The sequence below is a fragment of the Canis lupus genome, chromosome 18 (genome assembly GCF_003254725.2).
Source record: "Canis lupus dingo isolate Sandy chromosome 18, ASM325472v2, whole genome shotgun sequence".
Classification (NCBI taxonomy): Eukaryota; Metazoa; Chordata; class Mammalia; order Carnivora; family Canidae; genus Canis; species Canis lupus.
In genome coordinates this window covers 48,211,103-48,229,083 of record NC_064260.1, presented here as the reverse complement: position 1 = coordinate 48,229,083, position 17,981 = coordinate 48,211,103, and positions in this window count along the sequence as shown.

Below are 17,981 nucleotides of genomic sequence, written 5' to 3'. Positions count from 1 at the left end.
GAGGAGGAGCCACTGCCCGTTGGCCGCGGGTGGCTGGTCCCCAGGCAGGCACTGCCCCCTGGAGGGCAGTCTCAGGAGCCAGGGCGGGAGCATCCCTGGGTGCTGCTCAGGTCAGGGGTGCTGATCCAGACACGCTGTCCAAGCAGGGGACCTGCTGGAATCTGTTTCCTAGGGCTTTGGGGGGTGTCAGCTGATGCCCAGGAGGCTCCAAGTGGGCACCTGAGGCCGCTGGCCTTCCCCAGAAGGTCATCACTCATTCCCAGGCAAACAGCATGTGCTCACCTCTTTGTGCTCAGCGCTGGGCCAGGTGGAAGGGGCCCCCCTCGCACCCTTCAGCTGCCCGGTTCATCTGCACCTGCAAGATGGGGACCCACAGGGGCCGGACTCACACCTGAGCTCGCATCCTCAGGGCTGGGGGAGGCGGTGGCTAGGACCAAGTCTTGGGCTCCCCCAGGCTCCCCCTTCTCGCATCTGGGACGGGGTGCTGGGAAGGCCCAGCGGATAGAATTAGCCCTTCAAAGCATCTGTTGTGGGGTCAGAGGATGTGAGGAGCTACCCACACTCCAGAGAGGATGGCAGCTCCGACAGCAAGACGGAGCCACCGTCACCATGATTCCCAGCAGGGCCTCCGTCTACTTTCCAGAAGCAGGACGGCGGTAGCCAGGCCCTGCGAGTGCAGGAGGGTCTCCCCCTGAGGACAGCTGGGCCCACCTGCTGAGCCCTGGAGCCTCTCGGGGCGGCCCCCAGGACTCGCCCTGAGCCAGAGCCTTACCTCCCTCCCTGTGCTGGCCCACGTCCAGGCAGTTGGCAGCCGTGGGATGAGGTGGGCGGCCCCAGGGGCTGCTCTGAGCAGAGGGTCCTCGAGAGAGCAAGCCAGAGCTTGTTGGGGCTCCGTTTTCCAGGCGAGGACCCCGAGGCCCAGGCTGGCCACTGGCCTCCGAGGCCGCCTCTCCCACTGGGTGGGGACAGGTTTGGAATGTCCTGCTGCTGCTCACCTTTGAGTGGTGTCCCTGGCCGGGCGGTGCCAGGCTGAGAAGTTTCTCCGGAGGTTCCACACCCACCCGCACCTGGTATTTTTATTCCCGTGCAAGACTGATGCCAGAACGTGGTTAAAGCTCACGGCCCCGAGGTTTCCTTCCATGTCCGGGGTCAATGGATCACTTATCTGGCGAGATCTTATCTGCATGTCCTTGCTGGATTCTGGAGCCGGCTCCCAGAGGTACAGGAGGCCCAGGTGGGCAATCACGGGTGCCAGGGACTGACCCAGAGGGGTGGGGCCTCACACCTTGGGACCCGCCTCTGTCCCCTTCCCCCATGGGCTGCTCTCTACAGAGGCTCTGTCACCTGCCCACTCCAAGCTGCGCTGGGACGTATCAGGCCGTGACACGGGGTCAGAAAAAAGCAGAAGCAGAGCAGGGAGGGGAGAGAAGGGATAACAGGCAGGAGTTCTTTGGGCCCAAGGGAGATATTTCAGCCCCTGGTTACACAAGCCGGCTCAGAGCTTCCTAGCAGCCAAGGTAAAAGGGAAAGAGGTTGGGGGAAGGGAGAGGCAGTGGAGGAGTGGTCTGATGGACGGAGCCCAGAACATTCCCCGGAATTTGTTCCACTAAGCCTCAACTACTGGCCGCCTTCCCTGACGTGACTTTGCCTCTTCAGAAGGAACACCACAGAGCGCACGACACATGTCGGGCCAGGGTGCGCGAGCGCGTGCCTCTGCGTGTCCGTTCATCCCTCTTTTCATTCAGCAAACACTCACGGAGCACCTGCTACGTGCCAGGCCTGTGCTAGGTGTGGGGGAGATAGCGGTCAGCAACACAGGCGTGGTCTCCACCCTTGGGGACCCAGTCCCCTCAGAGCAGGGTGACAGTAAGCAAATAACACAAAGGAAGACCGTGACATGTGCTCAGACCTTTGACGCCGCGTCTCACGGCTGGAGGGACCGAGGCTCCCAGCACATGGGAGGAGAAGACAGAGGGAAGGATGGGCTCTGGGCCTGCACGGAGACAGGGGTGTGGGCAGCTGCAGGCCAGGGCTGGGGCCCCCAGATGGAACAGGGGGCTGGGGAGGGGCTGGGGATGCTGGACCCGGGCCAGAGGGGCCGGTGTGAAGGTGGGGGCCACCTAACCCTCCTGGGGGGAGGCGGCAGGGTGCTGGGGTCGGAGCCCGGGACCTGGATACACAGGGAGCCTCATGTCCCACGTCACATTTGGTTTCCCCTGCTCCATGCTCACAATCCTCTGTCTCCGCAGCCCCCAGGCCCCGTGCTGGCTCACAGCCTGGGGTCAGGAGAGTCCTGGAAAAGAAAAGGGGCAGGGGGCAGACCACTCCCCACTCCTGTGCTTGGGAGCCCCAGGAGGTGTGAGGGGCTGGGGGCTCAGGGGCTCCTGCCCCTGGGGAGGGGGAGCTGGAGACATCGGGGTGTACAAGGAACGACCAGCACCCGTCCCAGCGCAGAGCCGCATTGTCCCGAAATCCCACATTGCCAGACACGACGTGAAAACCCAGTTCCAGAGGGGAAAAGGGAGCCAGTGGCTACAGAAGGGTCGGAGGTGAAAAGCAAATTGTATTCTGTGCGTGGGACTTACAGTAGCATAGGTGGGTTTTGCAGCAATAAATCTACTTTTGCAAGGTCAAAGAAAGTGTCGGCCTTTCCCAGAACTGCCCTAGCCCACTCCCTGCCCAGCTCATCACCGTGGCCTCCCAGGTCCCCCTCCCCCCGCACTCTGGCCCTGCCTCCCATTATCTCATACCCCCTCTCTGGGCCCCCAGCTCCACACTAGCCGCACAGATTTTCTTGCTATCCCTCAAATATGGCAGGTTATTTGCTGCCTCAGGACCTTTGCACTTGCTGTTCTGTCTACCTGGAGCACTTTCCCCCAGAGCTTCAGGATCAAAGCCTCTGCCCCCCAGTCTCCATGACACTGCCTCTGGAGTGCCTTTCTACTATTTGGAGGCCGTTCTCTGCTCTGTATCCAGGGCCCCACACCTGGTAAGACTCAGTACATTTTCTTTGAACAAAGACACAAAGCACTTATTGTTATGTTTTTAAGGCCTCAAAAGGAAATGCATTGCAGCAGTTGCCCAACTGCTGGCCTTTTACCTGCTTCCCCCACGTAGGGAGTGCCAGGCCCCCTTCTCCCCACGCTGTGACCTGCTGGGCTCTGAGCGACAGGAACTGTATTCCCTGATGAGTCTGCATGTCGCCTCCAGCTCAGCCTCTGGCTGTGGGAGCTGGGGAGAGACACCCCCAGGAGCAGCTACTCCGGGGTCAGTTTAGCCCTTTCTGGAAAATCAGACTGACCTCTGGGGGGCAGCATGGCGTCATGGGAAAAAGCCGACTGGCTTCAGGTGACCTGGGTCTGGATCCAGGCCCTGCTGCTTCAGGAGCCAGTGACCCTGGCTGAGTCACTTGGGCTCCCGAGCCTCAGGGTCCCCTCCGTAAAGTGCGGCGGCTGCGTGTGCTGCCCGGGGAGGTGGTGGCGCGTGGTGCCAGGACTCTGCGCCCCCGAGATGCTTTCAGACAGGCTGGGGAGCCTCGCTGGCCCCTTTACTCCCCGGATGCCGAAGTTCAACATCCAAACAGTTATGGGAAAAAAAGCAACAGTTTAAAAATAGGAGGAAACATGTCCAAGAGGAACGTTCTATTATTTCTCTCTGGTCGCTTTTGGCAGGCTCTGGCGGGAGGAGCAGGACAGGGCAGGACCGTCTCAGTAGCTAGAGCTCTCAGGGGCCTCCCGGCCCTCGGCCGCCAGCCCCCACCTCTGCCCCTCCTTGGGCAACCAGGCCATCGAGGCGGGGAGAGGAGAGGCTGCCTCAGTTTCCCCACAAGGCCATCAGCCGCCTCTGGCCTGCCCCCCCCCACTCCCCTTTGGGCTCCAGGCATTGCGGGGCTGGAGTCCCTCCCGATGGCACCAGGATGGCATGAGCGCTGTGGGAACAGCCCCGAGTGACCTCTGTCGTTTAGAGGACACTGAAGACTCCCTGGAACGGGACCAGGGTCGCTTTGCTAGCGCTGCTGTAACAGGATCACACATGGGCCAGCTCGAAATGCACAGATTCGTCCCTCCAGCCCTGGAGGGCCACGGTGTCACTGGGCTACGGGGCAGGTGCCCGGGAGCCGCCGTCCCACGGGGGCTCCAGCTCCAGGCCACGCGGCCCCCGCAGCCCCTCATTCCTCCCCCACCTGTGGAGCCGCAGGGCAGCCCCTGCCCACCCCCGTCCTCCTGTCTGGCCTGGCTCCAGGGTCTCGTCTTCCCTCTGACTCTCATGGCCCTGTGCCTCCCAGGAGGACCCGGGACGACACGGCGACCTGGATGGCCCAGGGTCTCCTTGCATTTCGCAACCCTTGACACAGTCACGCCTGCAAAGTCACCCCCACTGCGTAGGGCCACAGGGTCACAGGTTCTGAACCATGTATGTGGGCGTCCTGGGGGTGGTGGGTCCGATTTCCAGGCTACGGCGGACCCCACACACAGCTGGTGCTGGTGGGGCTGACGATGATGATGACCACCGACTGCGTGCGGGGGGAGGGGCTTCCCCTCCAGGACACCTGTCAGTCTGGGAAGGCGGGTCCTGGTGCCCTGGACCCCAGGGGAAACAGAGGCTCAGGAGGGCCACAGGAACACAAACAGCCAGCCAGGACTTGCTGCACATTTTCCGTTCCTGGGGTTTTTCCAGGGAACGATCTTGGCCTCTCTGCAGTGGCCCCCTACCTCTCGAGATGTCCCCCACGAGTCCCTGGATCCCAGGACCCTGGACCCCCTGGGGCAAGCAGCTCAGGGTCAGGGCGATCCTCTGATACTGGTGTTGGGATGGTCACCCCAACTCGTGAGCCTCACTGTCCCTGATACAAAGTGATGCATGGGGCTGGGGGTCCAGCAGAGATTGGGGTTCAGGTGTGGAATCTATGGGCTATTGGCAGAGCCACTAGGACAGGATGGTGTCTGTAAACGGGCCTGGCTCATGGGGGGAAAGCATGTAGAAATGTCCTCCTGCCCCCACCATGGGGCCCCTGGGCCACGAGGCCTCCTCGGAAGGTCCTTCAACCCCCCGGTTTTGCTGCAAAGCTGCGGGATGAAAAGGTTAGAATTCTGGACCCCAGGACGGGCCCACCCACCACCAGGGGGCAGCCTCAGCTCCACCGCTGAGGCCCCTGGGGCTGTCGCTGCCCCCACGCCCCAGAAGGCCAGAGGCCTGCTGACCCTTCCCAGACACCACCTCCCTGATCCCACCGAGGGAAGGAGTGGCTCCCCAAGGTCACCTCGGGCCCAGGAAGGGCCAGGGGGGGAGGACACTGCCCCCACCCCCGGGGCCGGGAGCCTGCTGTGAAACCCCAGGGCCGAGCCTTGGCTCCGAGCTCCTGGCCCTGCAGCAGCCTCGCCTGGGCTCCCGCTTCCCTCACCCTGTCTGGCTTCCCTCGTCCCCCAGGCACATGGCCACCAAGGGTCACACCTGTCCTCCCCCGGAGAGGGCCGGGGCCCACAGCCCAAAGGGCTACAGTGCCCCAGAGCCACACGCGGCCTTATGGCTCCTTCGCCCACCATGGGGCGTGTGCACCTGGTGCTCTGGCACACACACACTCACAGCCACACAGGGCACACTGACACGTGCGTGTGCAGCTGCCACACATGTACAACTCATCATACATATGCACAAAACTCATGTGCACACATGGGTGCACACGTAAGCTCACACACGCACACGTGCGTACATAACCTGCATACAAGTTCACGAAGGCTCACACATGCACACATGCATACTCACACAAATACACCTGGGTGCATGCGTGCCACCACATGTGTACATGCTGTTGTACACACACACTTTCATTCCCACACTCACAATGCACACACACACTCCTGCATGTGCGCACACACACAGCAGTCCTCTGGCCCTGTAGGGCAGGTCTGCCCCGTGATGTCGGCCAGAGGCCCTTGGGTCACCCCTCCCCATTAACACCTGGAGGCTCCCTGGTGAGCCCTGAGGTCCCCCTGAGAATACCCTTCTGGGGGCACACTCCCTCTCCCCAGGGTGAGTCCCCTCCTGTAGTGGCTCCTCCCTCAAGGTTCTCCATCCCTAGCCCCCCAGCCGGCTTCCACAGAGCCTCTTCATGCTTTCACTCCGAGTGGCAGCCCCCTGGAGGGCCAACTTTGACTCCCCTTCTCCGCCCTCTACCCTATCGTGCACGGTCTCCTGAGCAGCCCAGATGCCAGGGCGGCAGCGACTTGGGGAGGGACAGTGTCCACTCCACCTCCCAGGACACCGCTCACAGAGCTCTGGCCCACGCAGCGTGGTCTGCAAAGAGCTCCTGAGCCTTTCTAGCCCATGGCACCCCTAGGGAGATGCTGGGGGTGCCCAAGGATGGCCTTCCCGCCCGCTCGCGGAAGGGCTGCCCCCTCTGTGTTGCACCTGCCGAGATCAGCCTGGGGCAGGGCGGACAGGGAGAGGCTCCGGCCAGGCTGCCACTTGGTCCTGGCAGCACCCAGGCTACTCCAGCCTTCGCACCATGATGGTGTCCAAGAATTCGGGGGGCCGCTTCTAAGCTTCCTGCTCACAGTCCATCTCCAATATATGAGATGGGAATGCTGTGGGATGGGCTACTGAGACATAACCCCCTTCCCACTTTGGATAGGTGGGGAAGGGGTGCTGGGTCCCTGAGCAGCTCACAGCCTCCTGGCTCCTCAGGACCCCAGACTTACCATCCACCTTTGTCGGAAGGTAAATGTATTTGTCCTCAAGAAAAAAAGCCTTGGTAGGGGTCCCCGAGGGGAAGGAGAGGGAGTGGCCAGGTTAGCGGTGAGCCCCCTGAGAGCAGCAGAAGGCTGGCGGGCTGGGGACTCTTGGGGGTGGTGGTGCCTAGGAGGTGGCCTGTGGGGCCTGGTGGTCCCATCCTGTGGTCTTGCAGGGAGGCCTTCCGTCAGGCAGGGGACCACGGAGGTCCCAGGGCTTCCTGATAGCTGGAGTTCAGCACCAGGCAGGGCAGGACAGCATGTCCCCAGGGTGTGCGGGGTTGCGGAGGTCACGACAGACAGTGCCCAGCAATTGGGGCACAGGTGGGTGTGGCAGGAAGTAGGTGTGGGCGTCCCCACCCTGGCCTGAGAGCAAGACTCAGACTTGAGCAATTCTTTCCAGATAATGGGTGTGTGGAAAGCTGAATCTTTAATCCCAAGGGCTCAGTTTGGGCTCCCAGCCCATCAGGAAGATTAAAGTGATTCACGTGTGCCCCCACCCTGCCTTTCTTGGTGACCAAGGTGGGTTTTAGGCCAGCTGGTGGCTCAGGGCTTACTCCTGACTTGTCGGGGCTCCCAGAGCTGTGAGGCCCCCAGGCAGGGGTTGGGGGGCAGGACCTGAGCACCAGCACAGTGTGGTCCAGGAGACCTGCTCCAGGAATAGCATCCTTGGGTTGGTTCTGGGAACTCGGCCACCCAAAGCCCAGGGCACCTGAGGACACTGAGAATGGCCTGGGGGAGGCCGAGAGTGGGGAAGTGGGCAGCAGAGGCCCAGTTGTTGGTTGTTGTGGGGGAGCCCAGCCTGAACCCCCACAGGTGCCCTGAGCCCTGCTGGTCTATGTGCTGGAAGACAGATAAAACCCACAAAGACCATGGTTCCTGACCACTAGAAACCAGCTCCCCTGCACTGCCCCCCATGACCTCAGGGTAAGCAGAGTCAGGAGACTGCAGTCTGGTCACGCTAAGAGGGATTTTAGCCTCAGCAGGCATTAGAGTTGAACTGCATCCCCCACACCTTAGATATTTTGTTTAAGTCCTAGCACCCAGGACCCCAGAATGTGACCTTATTTGGAAATAGGCTGATTACAGATGTGATTGGTTAAGAAGAGGTCATACTAGAGTCCTCATAACAAGGGGGGACAGACGGACACACAGAGAGAACACCCTGTAGAGTCTGCAGTGACACGGCCATAAGCAGGGGCCACAGAGTCCCCAGACAGACCTCTCCCGAGCACCTCAGGGGAGCACAGCTCTGCCCACTCCTTGATACTACTGGTGTCCAGAAATGTGAGAGGAGAAATTTCTGTTGCTTAAGCTACTCAGTTTATGTGCTTTGTTCCTACAGCCCCAGGACACTAGTGAGACAGGTGGGGCGGGATCCTTCTTTACATCCCACCTCCCCTGAGAGCTGTGGCAAGGTGGAGCACCCCTTCCCTCCTGTGCAAAGGCTGGTGGCTGTCCCCCCCACCACCCAAAACATCTCACAATCCCTCTCTCCACACCCTAGGGCTTCCCTGAGGCATCATTCCCTTGGTCTTGTGAAGTGTCCAGTGCCACCATGAATGGTGCCTCCATAGATAATGGATGGATGGACGGATAGATGGATGAGTGGATGGATGGATGAGTGGGTGGATGGATGGATGGATGGGTGTATGAGTGGATAGATGATGGGTGGGTGGGTAGATGAGTGGATGGATGATGGGTGGTGGATGAATGGATGAGTGGATGGGCAGGTGGATGGATGGGAGGGGGCTCCAGAGGTCGGTCTCCAGACCTACCTGCCCATTGCAGAGTTACCATCCTTCACTGTCTTCCCATGTCCCCAGGCCCTGTCTTTGCTTTGGACTAAGACTGAGACCCTTTCATTTCTACCTGGGGCCTCCAGCCTGCCAAGAATACCATCAAGTCCATCTCTCTGGCATATCGGATACTGCCTCTGCCCCTATGGGCTGCAAACCTCTCAAGGAGGCAAGTACTTCAACCAAGGACAATCTGGGGGTCCTCCTGCTGGGCCACAAAGTTCTGAGGTTCCAGAGAAAGCCCAGCAGTCTGTTTGTGTTGAGTTGCTACTGTGTGCCAGGCCTTGGCTTGGTGCTTCCCATGTGTGATGGATGAGATCCTCTCAACAACATGAACATGTAGGAACTATTATAATACTCATTTCACAGAAAAAGAAACTGAGGCCTGGATCACACAACAATGGGCAGAGTCAAAACTGAAGCCCAGAGAATCTAGCTCCAGGCTTACACCCTCAACACTTTACTGGTGCACCATAGAGAACCAGAGGGATCAACATGGGATCGGGGTGGTCTTGAAAGATGCATAGGAGTGTGCAGGAAAGGGGTTGGGGGGAGGAATGCACTGAACATTGTACATGGTAGGAACATCATAGGGTTGCAAAGCAGAGCGTGGCCTGGCTGAGTCAGGGGTCATGGTGGGGGGGTTCTGGAGTGCCAGATGGAACTGTGTGACAGATGAAGGAGGGGTATGGAATAACTGAAGGGGTCATGGCAACCCAGCTGTAAAGGGCCCCAAACACCAGGGGAAGAGTTTGGGCTTATCCTTGGGCCCGAGCAGAGGTGCTGTCCTGAATCTGGGTTCTGGGGATGGAACTGAGAGAGAGAAGGACAACTCAGCAGGATTCGAAAGCAGGACACAGGTCCCAAGGAGAGTCTGACTGATGGAATACAGGCCCCTGATCGATACGGGATGGGCCTGGATTCGGGGACCCCACAGTCTCCTGGTGCCCTTCCCTTCTTGCTGACCCCCTGCCCAGACCCCCTTTTTCCCCAAGGCGCCCAGCTGCAGACCTCTCCTCCTCTCTAACACACTTCCTTCCAGGTGGCCTCTAGGTTCTCGTGACTTTAAACACATCTGCACATCCATGAACCCCGAATGACATCTCCACTGCCTTTCCCCCTGCCCCTGCCCTTCCTGCCACCCCCTCACTGACTGCGTGTGGGCAGCCCTGGTGCAGCGAGGGGTGAGGGTATATCCACCTCAGCCCCGACTGCAGCCTGCGAGCTTCAGAGTTGCGCTTCCCGCTGCCTCTGTTCCTCTCAGACTCTGAGATCTCTCTCAGTAACATCCAGATATGCTTCCCAGCTCTGAGGCCCCAGGATGGGGCTGTCCCATCATTCAGTTCATAAGCCTTTCCTCACAATGCCTCTCCCAGTTTCCTGTCACATGGTCCCTCTGCTTCTCCTTCTTCATGTACCATACCTGCACTTGTTCAGAGCTGCCTCCCATTCTGTTAACCCCACGTTAGGTTAAGAGGTCTACATCATGCATCACAGGGCCTGGCACATACTAGGTATGCAATAAAACCCTGATGAATAAATGGATGGATGGATAGGTGGATGGATGATGAATGGAAAGATGTGTGGATGGTTGGATGGATGATGGATGGATAGATGATGAATGGGTGAGTGTATAGGTGGGTGGATGGATGGATGATGGACAAATAGATGAGTGGGTAGATGGATGGACAGTAGATGGATGGACAATGGATGAGTGAGTGAGTGGGTGGATGGATGATGGATGGATGGGGTGGCTAGATGGATGGGTGGCTAGATGATGGATAGTGGGTGGATGGATGGATGATGGACAAATAGATGAGTGGGTGGATGGATGCACAGGTAGATGGATGGACGATGGATGAGTGAGTGAGTGGGTGGATGGATGATGGATGGATGGGGTGGCTAGATGGATGGGTGGCTAGATGATGGATAGTGGGTGGATGGATGGATGACTGGATGGACAGATGCATGGGCGGAGGGGAAGCTGCATGGCCTATGCTCCCACCCCGAGGGTCATCTCACCTGGGGGACACTGGAGGTGCAAATGCTGTGGCTGTTAATTCAAGAGGCACTCTTAGCCAAGCAGAGGTATCCAGACTGGCACAGGCTGCTGGGTTTGTGCAATTGCACTCCAGTAATTTCCATGCCAGCTGCCAGGTAAGATGTTTTTTCTACTTATTCCCTGGCTTGGAAATCTGGAAAAACAAACCACATCATCCCTGAGCCACGGTGTAAAGGACTGCGGCCTCCTGCACCACAGCAGTCACCCTGCTCAAGCCAGGTGCCCTGGGCGGTCTGCTCTGGACACCGCCCCAAAGACAGCCTTGCCTTGCTGGCCCACGTTGCTGGGACAGATTTCTAAGCTCAGCTCCAACAAGAATTAAATTTATGGCAGAGTTTATTTAAAGAAGGAAGCAGCAATAAAGTGCGACACCCAGGGAGTGATGAGCGAGAGCCCGGCGGGAGACACAAACCAGGTACTGACAAAAGGGACTCGTTATTTAAAATTCCCCCACGGACGCAGCGGACGGCGGGGCAGGCCAGACGCCCCTTGGAGGAGATGAAGAGTTCATTTCCTTCCTCTAGATAAACACGCCAGCAGCCAGATCCTTCCGTGATGATAAATGGCTTCCTCCTGCCATCAGTGTGGGGTCACGCCTCGCGCTGGCCGGAACCTGCGGCCCGTCCAAAGCCCAGGGCAGGGCAGCGCTGGAAGGTGCGCCTGCACCCACGTCCTGCAAGCCAGCCTGTATCCAGGCACCAGGACGCCGCTGGTGCCGCCCGCTCCAGACCGCCGGGGTTCTCAAAATACAGGGGGACGCAGAAGCTGGGACATCTCGCTCAGCCGGGGCCTTGGAAGTGAAGACCTCCCGGGACAGGCTGGGTCCCAGGAGGAAGGGAGCTGGGGCGGGAGGGCGGTGCGGGTGGTCCCAAGCCCCAGGATCACGGGCTGGCCCTGGATTAAGTCTGCGGACCCCGTCTGGCGGGAAGATGGTCCCCCCACGTCAGACAAGCATCTCTGCCCAGCCCGGGGCTGTGTCAGGAGGAAATGGTTCTGACGGATGAGTGGAACCCGGAGCAATCCACCCTAACAACGTTTTCAAACAAAGTCCAAACGAGGTTATTTATAAAAGGCCAGTTGCTGGCGGACGCACCTCCTGGGGCTGGAGGGGAGGCGGGAGGCGGAACCCCAGCTTGTGGCCGGCAGGGATCCATCTGCCGCTGCCAGCCTCCTGACCATCTGAGATGCATTTGTGGTTTCCTGCTCCAGAGGCTTACCTGGGGGTGTACAGAAAACAGGACAAAGGCCTGGGACTTAAGGCAGCCCCCCTCCCTGGGGGCCAGAGTCCTGCCCGTGGGCCCTCACCTCCCCCCGGGAGCCGTGTCCTCCTCTCCCACTCCCCAGGGCCGCCCCTGCTCTGCGGCAAGGAGTGGGCAGGAGTGTGTGTGGGAAGCCTCAGGGAGGCAGGAGGTGTGCACGCACGCTACCACATGACGGCCCGTGGAAGCGGCCGGACCCAGAAGGCCACATAGCACACGATCCTATTTACACAAAATGCCCAGAGTAGAGAAATTCGTAGAGACAGACTATAGATTGATGGTTGCCAGAGTTGAGGGTGGGCAGGGGGAATGGGGAGTAATTGCTTAATGGGCACAGAGTTTCTTTTTGGGGTCATGAGAAAGGTTGAGAATTGGACAGAGTTAGTGGGTGTGCAGCAGTGGGAATGCGCCGGATGCACCTGAATTGTTCACCTTAAAATGGTTCATTTTATGCCATGTGAATTTCACATCAATTTTTAAAAAGATTTTATTTATTTATTTGAGAGAAAGAGAGAGAGACAGCATGAGCAACAGAGCAAGTAGGGGGAGCGGCAGAGGGAGATGGAGAAGCAGACTCCCTCCCACGGAGCAGGGAGCCCAATGATACGGGGCTTGATCCAGGACCCAGAGATCATGACCTGAGCTGAAGGCAGCGCTTCACCAACGGAGCCACCCAGGGGCCCTTCACATCAGTTTTTTTAAAAGTGCACCTGGGGATGCAGCAGGGCCTCCTGGAGGGACCTTTATGGGGACATCTGGCTCCTCGGTCCCGGCAGGTAGCCGGTTTGCAGGTCCAGCAGGAGACAGGTGCTCCCTCCAGCAGTGCCCCTGACCGTCCAAGCTGAGGGCCAGGAGTGGAGACACTTCTGGACTCAAGCCCAACTCCACCGCTTAGAAGTAACCAGGCCAAATATCTGGACCTCCAGAGTCCTCAGTCTCCCGTCCCTAAGATGGAATCCACAAAGATACAATAACAGAAAGCGCGTGGCCAGACGCAGTGCAGAGAGTATGTCATGCACCTGGGGTGGTGACCAGCAGCCTTGTTCCTGGGTCATGTCTTTGATTGGGGTCTGTGTGTTACCCTCCCTGCCAAAATGGCCAGTGTCCTAGAGCCAGGGTGTGTCTGGCTCACCCGACTGTCCCCTGCAGCCAGGCTACCCAAATTCTAGGCCGTGCACCTGTGCCAGCCCCTCCTCAGAGCCTTTGCTAAAAATTCAGATTCCTCAGCGCTCCTGCCTGACATTCAGCATCGGGGCGACTAAGATGGGGCCTGGAGATCTGCATTTTTGCAAGTACCTCTCTTGAGTTGCCTGCACAGCCAGATGCAAGAACGTCCTGCCTTCTGACCCTGCAGTAGGAGCTGGAGGGGAAGAGGCATTGGCTTGGGCTTTGGTTGAGCCAACAGCCCACCCTCTGCCACCTGGGCTGGCTGCAGGTGGACCAGATGCCAGGCCTCAGGGAGACCTTGTCTGGGGATTGCTTTCACTTTTTCAGCACCCAGCAGGACCCCATCCTTCTCCAGCAGGGAATGACCCTCCCGGAGATCCAGGGTTTTTTTTTTTTTTTTTTTTTTTAAATCCTCTTTATAAAAACTTGTCAGTTTTTTTTTTTTAAATATGAAAAGAATGTTTGGAGCTTCCCCACAAAGGAATAATAAGATTAAGGGATTTAGAAGAGGCGGCTGGTGACATACACATACTGCCCGGAAAGAAAAATCTCTTAATCTGGGAGAGCCAAAAACGTGGGGAGCCCTGTGAGGCCTGAGCTTACCCTGGCAGCTTCATTTGGGGATTTCAAAGTCGGCTCTGATGTGACGGTGATGACAGCTACCACGGCTCACCCAGGCCAGGCCATCCCAGGCCTTCCACACCCCTTCCTCAGTGTCCCTAGCAGCGGCAAGATATAGACCAGTGACAGGTAAGACTGAGTCTGGATGGTTGTCCAACCAGCTCTGGCCTCTGTCTCCTCCTGGACACAGTCGGTCTGCACATCTCAGCCTCCCTTGCACTTAGTGTGACCAGGGCAGGTGGGAGGAAATGGCCCAAGCCTGGCCCATTGGCATCTCTGCAGGGGATTCCGGAGGAAGACTCTGAAGCCCCAAGAGGACCACAAGCTGGGAGGAGCCTGGATCTCCTTATGACCGGGTGGCACACACTCTACCCTCCGGCCCCATGGCCAACCTGCGTTGAATTGCAACATAAGTGAGAAATAAACCTTTACTGTATGAAGCCACAGACGTTTGGGTTATGAATGGCAGTGGTCATCTCCCTGCTGTGAACTGATGGTCACGGCCACAATCCGCTAAGCTCTCATTGGGGAAACAAAGTCCTGCATTGTGGGGGCAGGAGCATGTCAATGGTTGGAAGTCACCGCCAGGACCAAGGAGGCTAGGCCCGGAGCCCCTCACTCCGACCCCTCAGCACCCTCTAGTGGAAGAGAAATGGAGACTCCAAAAGACGGGAGGAAGCCCAGGTTGCCAGCTGGTAATTCTGGAGGAGCAGGGACTCCAAGCCCACGTCCCATGACCACTTTGCTATTCTGGGAAATTGGAGGAGCAGCTGTGAACACCTCCAGCCTCGTGCACCCCTGGGAGCCCATCCCCGCCCTGCCCTGGGCCGGCCTGAGTTCTCCTGGGGACGGCCCCACTCCATGCAGCCGGCTCACTCCGCAGTCCATGCCTGGCCGGGCAGTAGGGCTTACGGTTGGGGCCCCCGGGCCCCAGCCCCTGCCCCGTCCAGTGCATCGCGGGTGCATCAGACACCAGCCACAGTCAGCTTAATAGAAGGGGGCATTTGTTGGATGGAGACTTGGGAGCCCAGGGTCAGGCCCTGCGTCTCCTGCGTGCCGCCCGCCTGGCCTATCTCCATATAGCGGCTCCACACACCCCATCCCAACCTCACAGCACCTCTGCCCAGAACTTTCTTCTCAAGTTCCTCCAAATGCCAACCTGCCTCTACTCAGTCACCTTCAAGAGGCCTCCTGACACTCCCTTGTGATCCAGCCCCTCACCCACTTCAGCCCTGCCACCCCCACTGCCCTGCCTCCTGGCCCATCACCCACTTATTTGTCTGTCGTCCCCTCTCCCCACATACATGAGCCCTTCAAAGCCAGGAACTTTGTGCCATTGGACACTTTGCTGTGGCCACAACACCTGGTCCCTGATGCAGAGGAGCAGGTGCTCAGCATCCTCCGTCTGAGAGACGAACCATTAAAACCACCGCAGTTCTCTTTACCCTCATCCTTTCTCCTGTGGTGCCAGGGCCTGGGAGCAGGGCTCTGGGCATGCGGCGCACACAGAGGGGTCTGGGCCACGCCACCGTCCAGGACTGCCACGGACGGGAACACTGGGCAGGCTCCAGGCTCCCGGGACACAGCCTCGTGGTCCAGCAGAGGCCCGCGCAAGGCTGCGTCTGGAGCCACGATGCAGGTGGCCGTGCCTCTGAGGATGGTCGTTGATGGCCTAAAGTCTTCATCACATGCGTAAAGAATCTGCATGGCTTCGTACATTCTTTTATGCCACCCTCGGAACGATGGCAGGATTGGGGTCCCAGGCAGACAAAGGAGGCCCTGCCTGACCCCCCATGGCCCCTGCCTCATCTGGTCCTCGCATCGAGCAGAAACAAGGCCTGGCAATCAGCATTCAGCATCCACGGTCTCCCGGAGGCAGGTGGACTTCTTCTGCTCAGGATTTTGTCCCTGGAAGCCCTTCCCTGTCACCCGGCACCTGGTGAACTGTTGCTTCTTCTGGGAGACTGTCTCCACGGGCCAGCCCTGCAGGCACGCTGGCACCCCACTCTCACACCAGCCTGCACCCATGAGGTCCCTTCTGCCCACACCTTCCCATCCATCCATCTGGGCTGAAGTGTCACCCCACGGAGACGCCTCCCCCAACACCTCCCCTCCTGGACACGTCGCTGCTCTTCCCTGCCTCCACCCCTCACATCACACCCAACTGCACACTTGCTTCCTTGTTCACTTGTAGAAAGGATTCCAAATGGGGTCGTCATGGGTTGAATGGTGACCCCCAGAAGATATGTCCTCACCCTAATCCCCATAACCTGTGGGTGAGGCCTGATGGGGGAAAGGGTCTTTGCAGGTGTGAGTAAACTGAGAACATAGATATGAGACCATGAGACCCTCCTGGATTGTCGTGGGAATGGGGCTAAATCCACTGACTGTGTCCTTACAAGGGAAAGAAGAGGGGGGAACACAGGAGGGCCATGTGACCACGGAGGCAGAGGCTGGAGGGATACAGTCACAGCCCAGGGACGCCTGGGGCCCCGGGGGCTGGAAGAGGCAGGACAGACCCTCCCTGGAGCATCCGGAGGGAGCTCAGTCCTGTCCACACCTTGGTCTCAGACCTCTGGCCTCCAGACTGGGAGGGAGGTGATTTGTGTTGTTGTGAGCCACCCAGTCTGTGGTCACGAGTTGCAGCCCCCCAGGACAATGATAGAGCTGTACCCACTCTTTCAAAATTGGGCCCAGCCCCTCCCTCCCTGCGAGGCCTGAGTGTGGGGCGAGGGCCTGAGTGGGTGGCGGCTGCCAGGACCCCTACACAGACCAGACCAGACCGGAGGGAGTCGCCACAAGTGGAGTGAGACCACCCCATGGCCAGAAGGCACCAGAAAGCCACAGGTGCCCTTGTGTGACGGCATCGGCTCACACAGGGGAGGAAGAGCACCCCTGAAGAGAAAGAGCGTGCAACACGTCTGTTGTTAACGTCTCCATGCGTTAAAACACAACCCACTTGTTATCTCTCAGTTCCCTGGGTCGGGAAGCGGGGGCAGCCCAACAGGGTCCTCTGCCTGGGGACTCGGGAGGCTCAAACACAGGTGTGGGCCACGCTATCTTCTCAGCGCCTCAGGGAGGAGCTGCCCTGGAGCTCCTTCAAGGTGTCAGCAGGGGGCACGTTCCAGCAGCTCTAGATCTCCTGGCAGCTTGCTTCCTCAGAGCCAGCAAGGGGCAGAGTCTCTGACTTCAAGGCAGGCCTCCACGCTCTTTTAAAGGCTTGCCTGATTAGGTCAGGCCCATCCAGGCTCACTCTTTGTTGAAACAAAAGTCAACTGATTAGGGATTTTAATGACCCCTGCAAACGCCCTTCGCCTTCGGCCTGTAACACTCCACACTCACAGACCTGATACCCCATCCCATTGGTCAAGTATGTCCTGGGATCTGCCCAGGGTCAAAGGAAGAGAATCACAGCAGGATGTGACTCGTTGGGAACCTCCCCACCCCCACCCTCCCTGCATCTCTCCCCATCACCCTAGAGTATGTCACCACATAAAAATTGCTTATTTTTGCAAACTTCATTGACAAAAAATAAATAAATAAATAAAAAATAAAAAAACCCAAGCCTTGTAACCTAGTGAATGCAATGCTCGGGGCCCCTCCCAGGAACCTGGAAGGCCCCTGGCTACAAAGAGAATCTGAGATCTAACTTAAGTTAGCTTCACAGAAAATCTGCATTTGATGACGGATTGGGGAGGGGACATTTGACAGGGTGGTCTGAAACCAAGAGTTGGGGGAAACAAAGCCCTTTGCAGGTGGGACCCCGGGAGGCCGACCCACTCAGGAAGCCGGTTCCGGCGGCCGGTCTCTCTGCTGGCTCTCTGAGCAGCTGCCTCCCTGACCTGCTGTTACAGGACCCTGCACGTGGAAAGAGCCTGAAGCATGACTACTGTGTTCAAGTGAACCCTCCATGCACCCAGCCTCTGGGGGGCCCCGCCTCTCCAGTCTGTACTGGCTTCTGGGCTGGCTGACTGTACCTTCTGAGCACCTTCACCCAGATGCCCAACAACCATCTCAGGCCTGCCCCTGACTACACGCAGTCTGTTTAGGGACAGCCACCTAGACGGAGGCATGGCAGGGAGATGCGGCTGGTCCAGAATCACCTAGGCCGGGCCCTGGAGCAGAGGTGGCCCTTGAAGACTGGTGGCCGTGAAGGCTCTGGGTTAGGAAGCACGCACCATGGTTCAGAGACAGGCTGAGTCATGCATGCGGCATTTCCTAGGCAACGGGCTCAACCTCTGTGTTCATTTAAATCAGTAAACCCTGAAACCAGGGACAGTGTACACCTGCTTGGTGTACCTGCATTCAGAGCAGGTGCCACCCTGGGTGAGGAGCCATGGCCCAT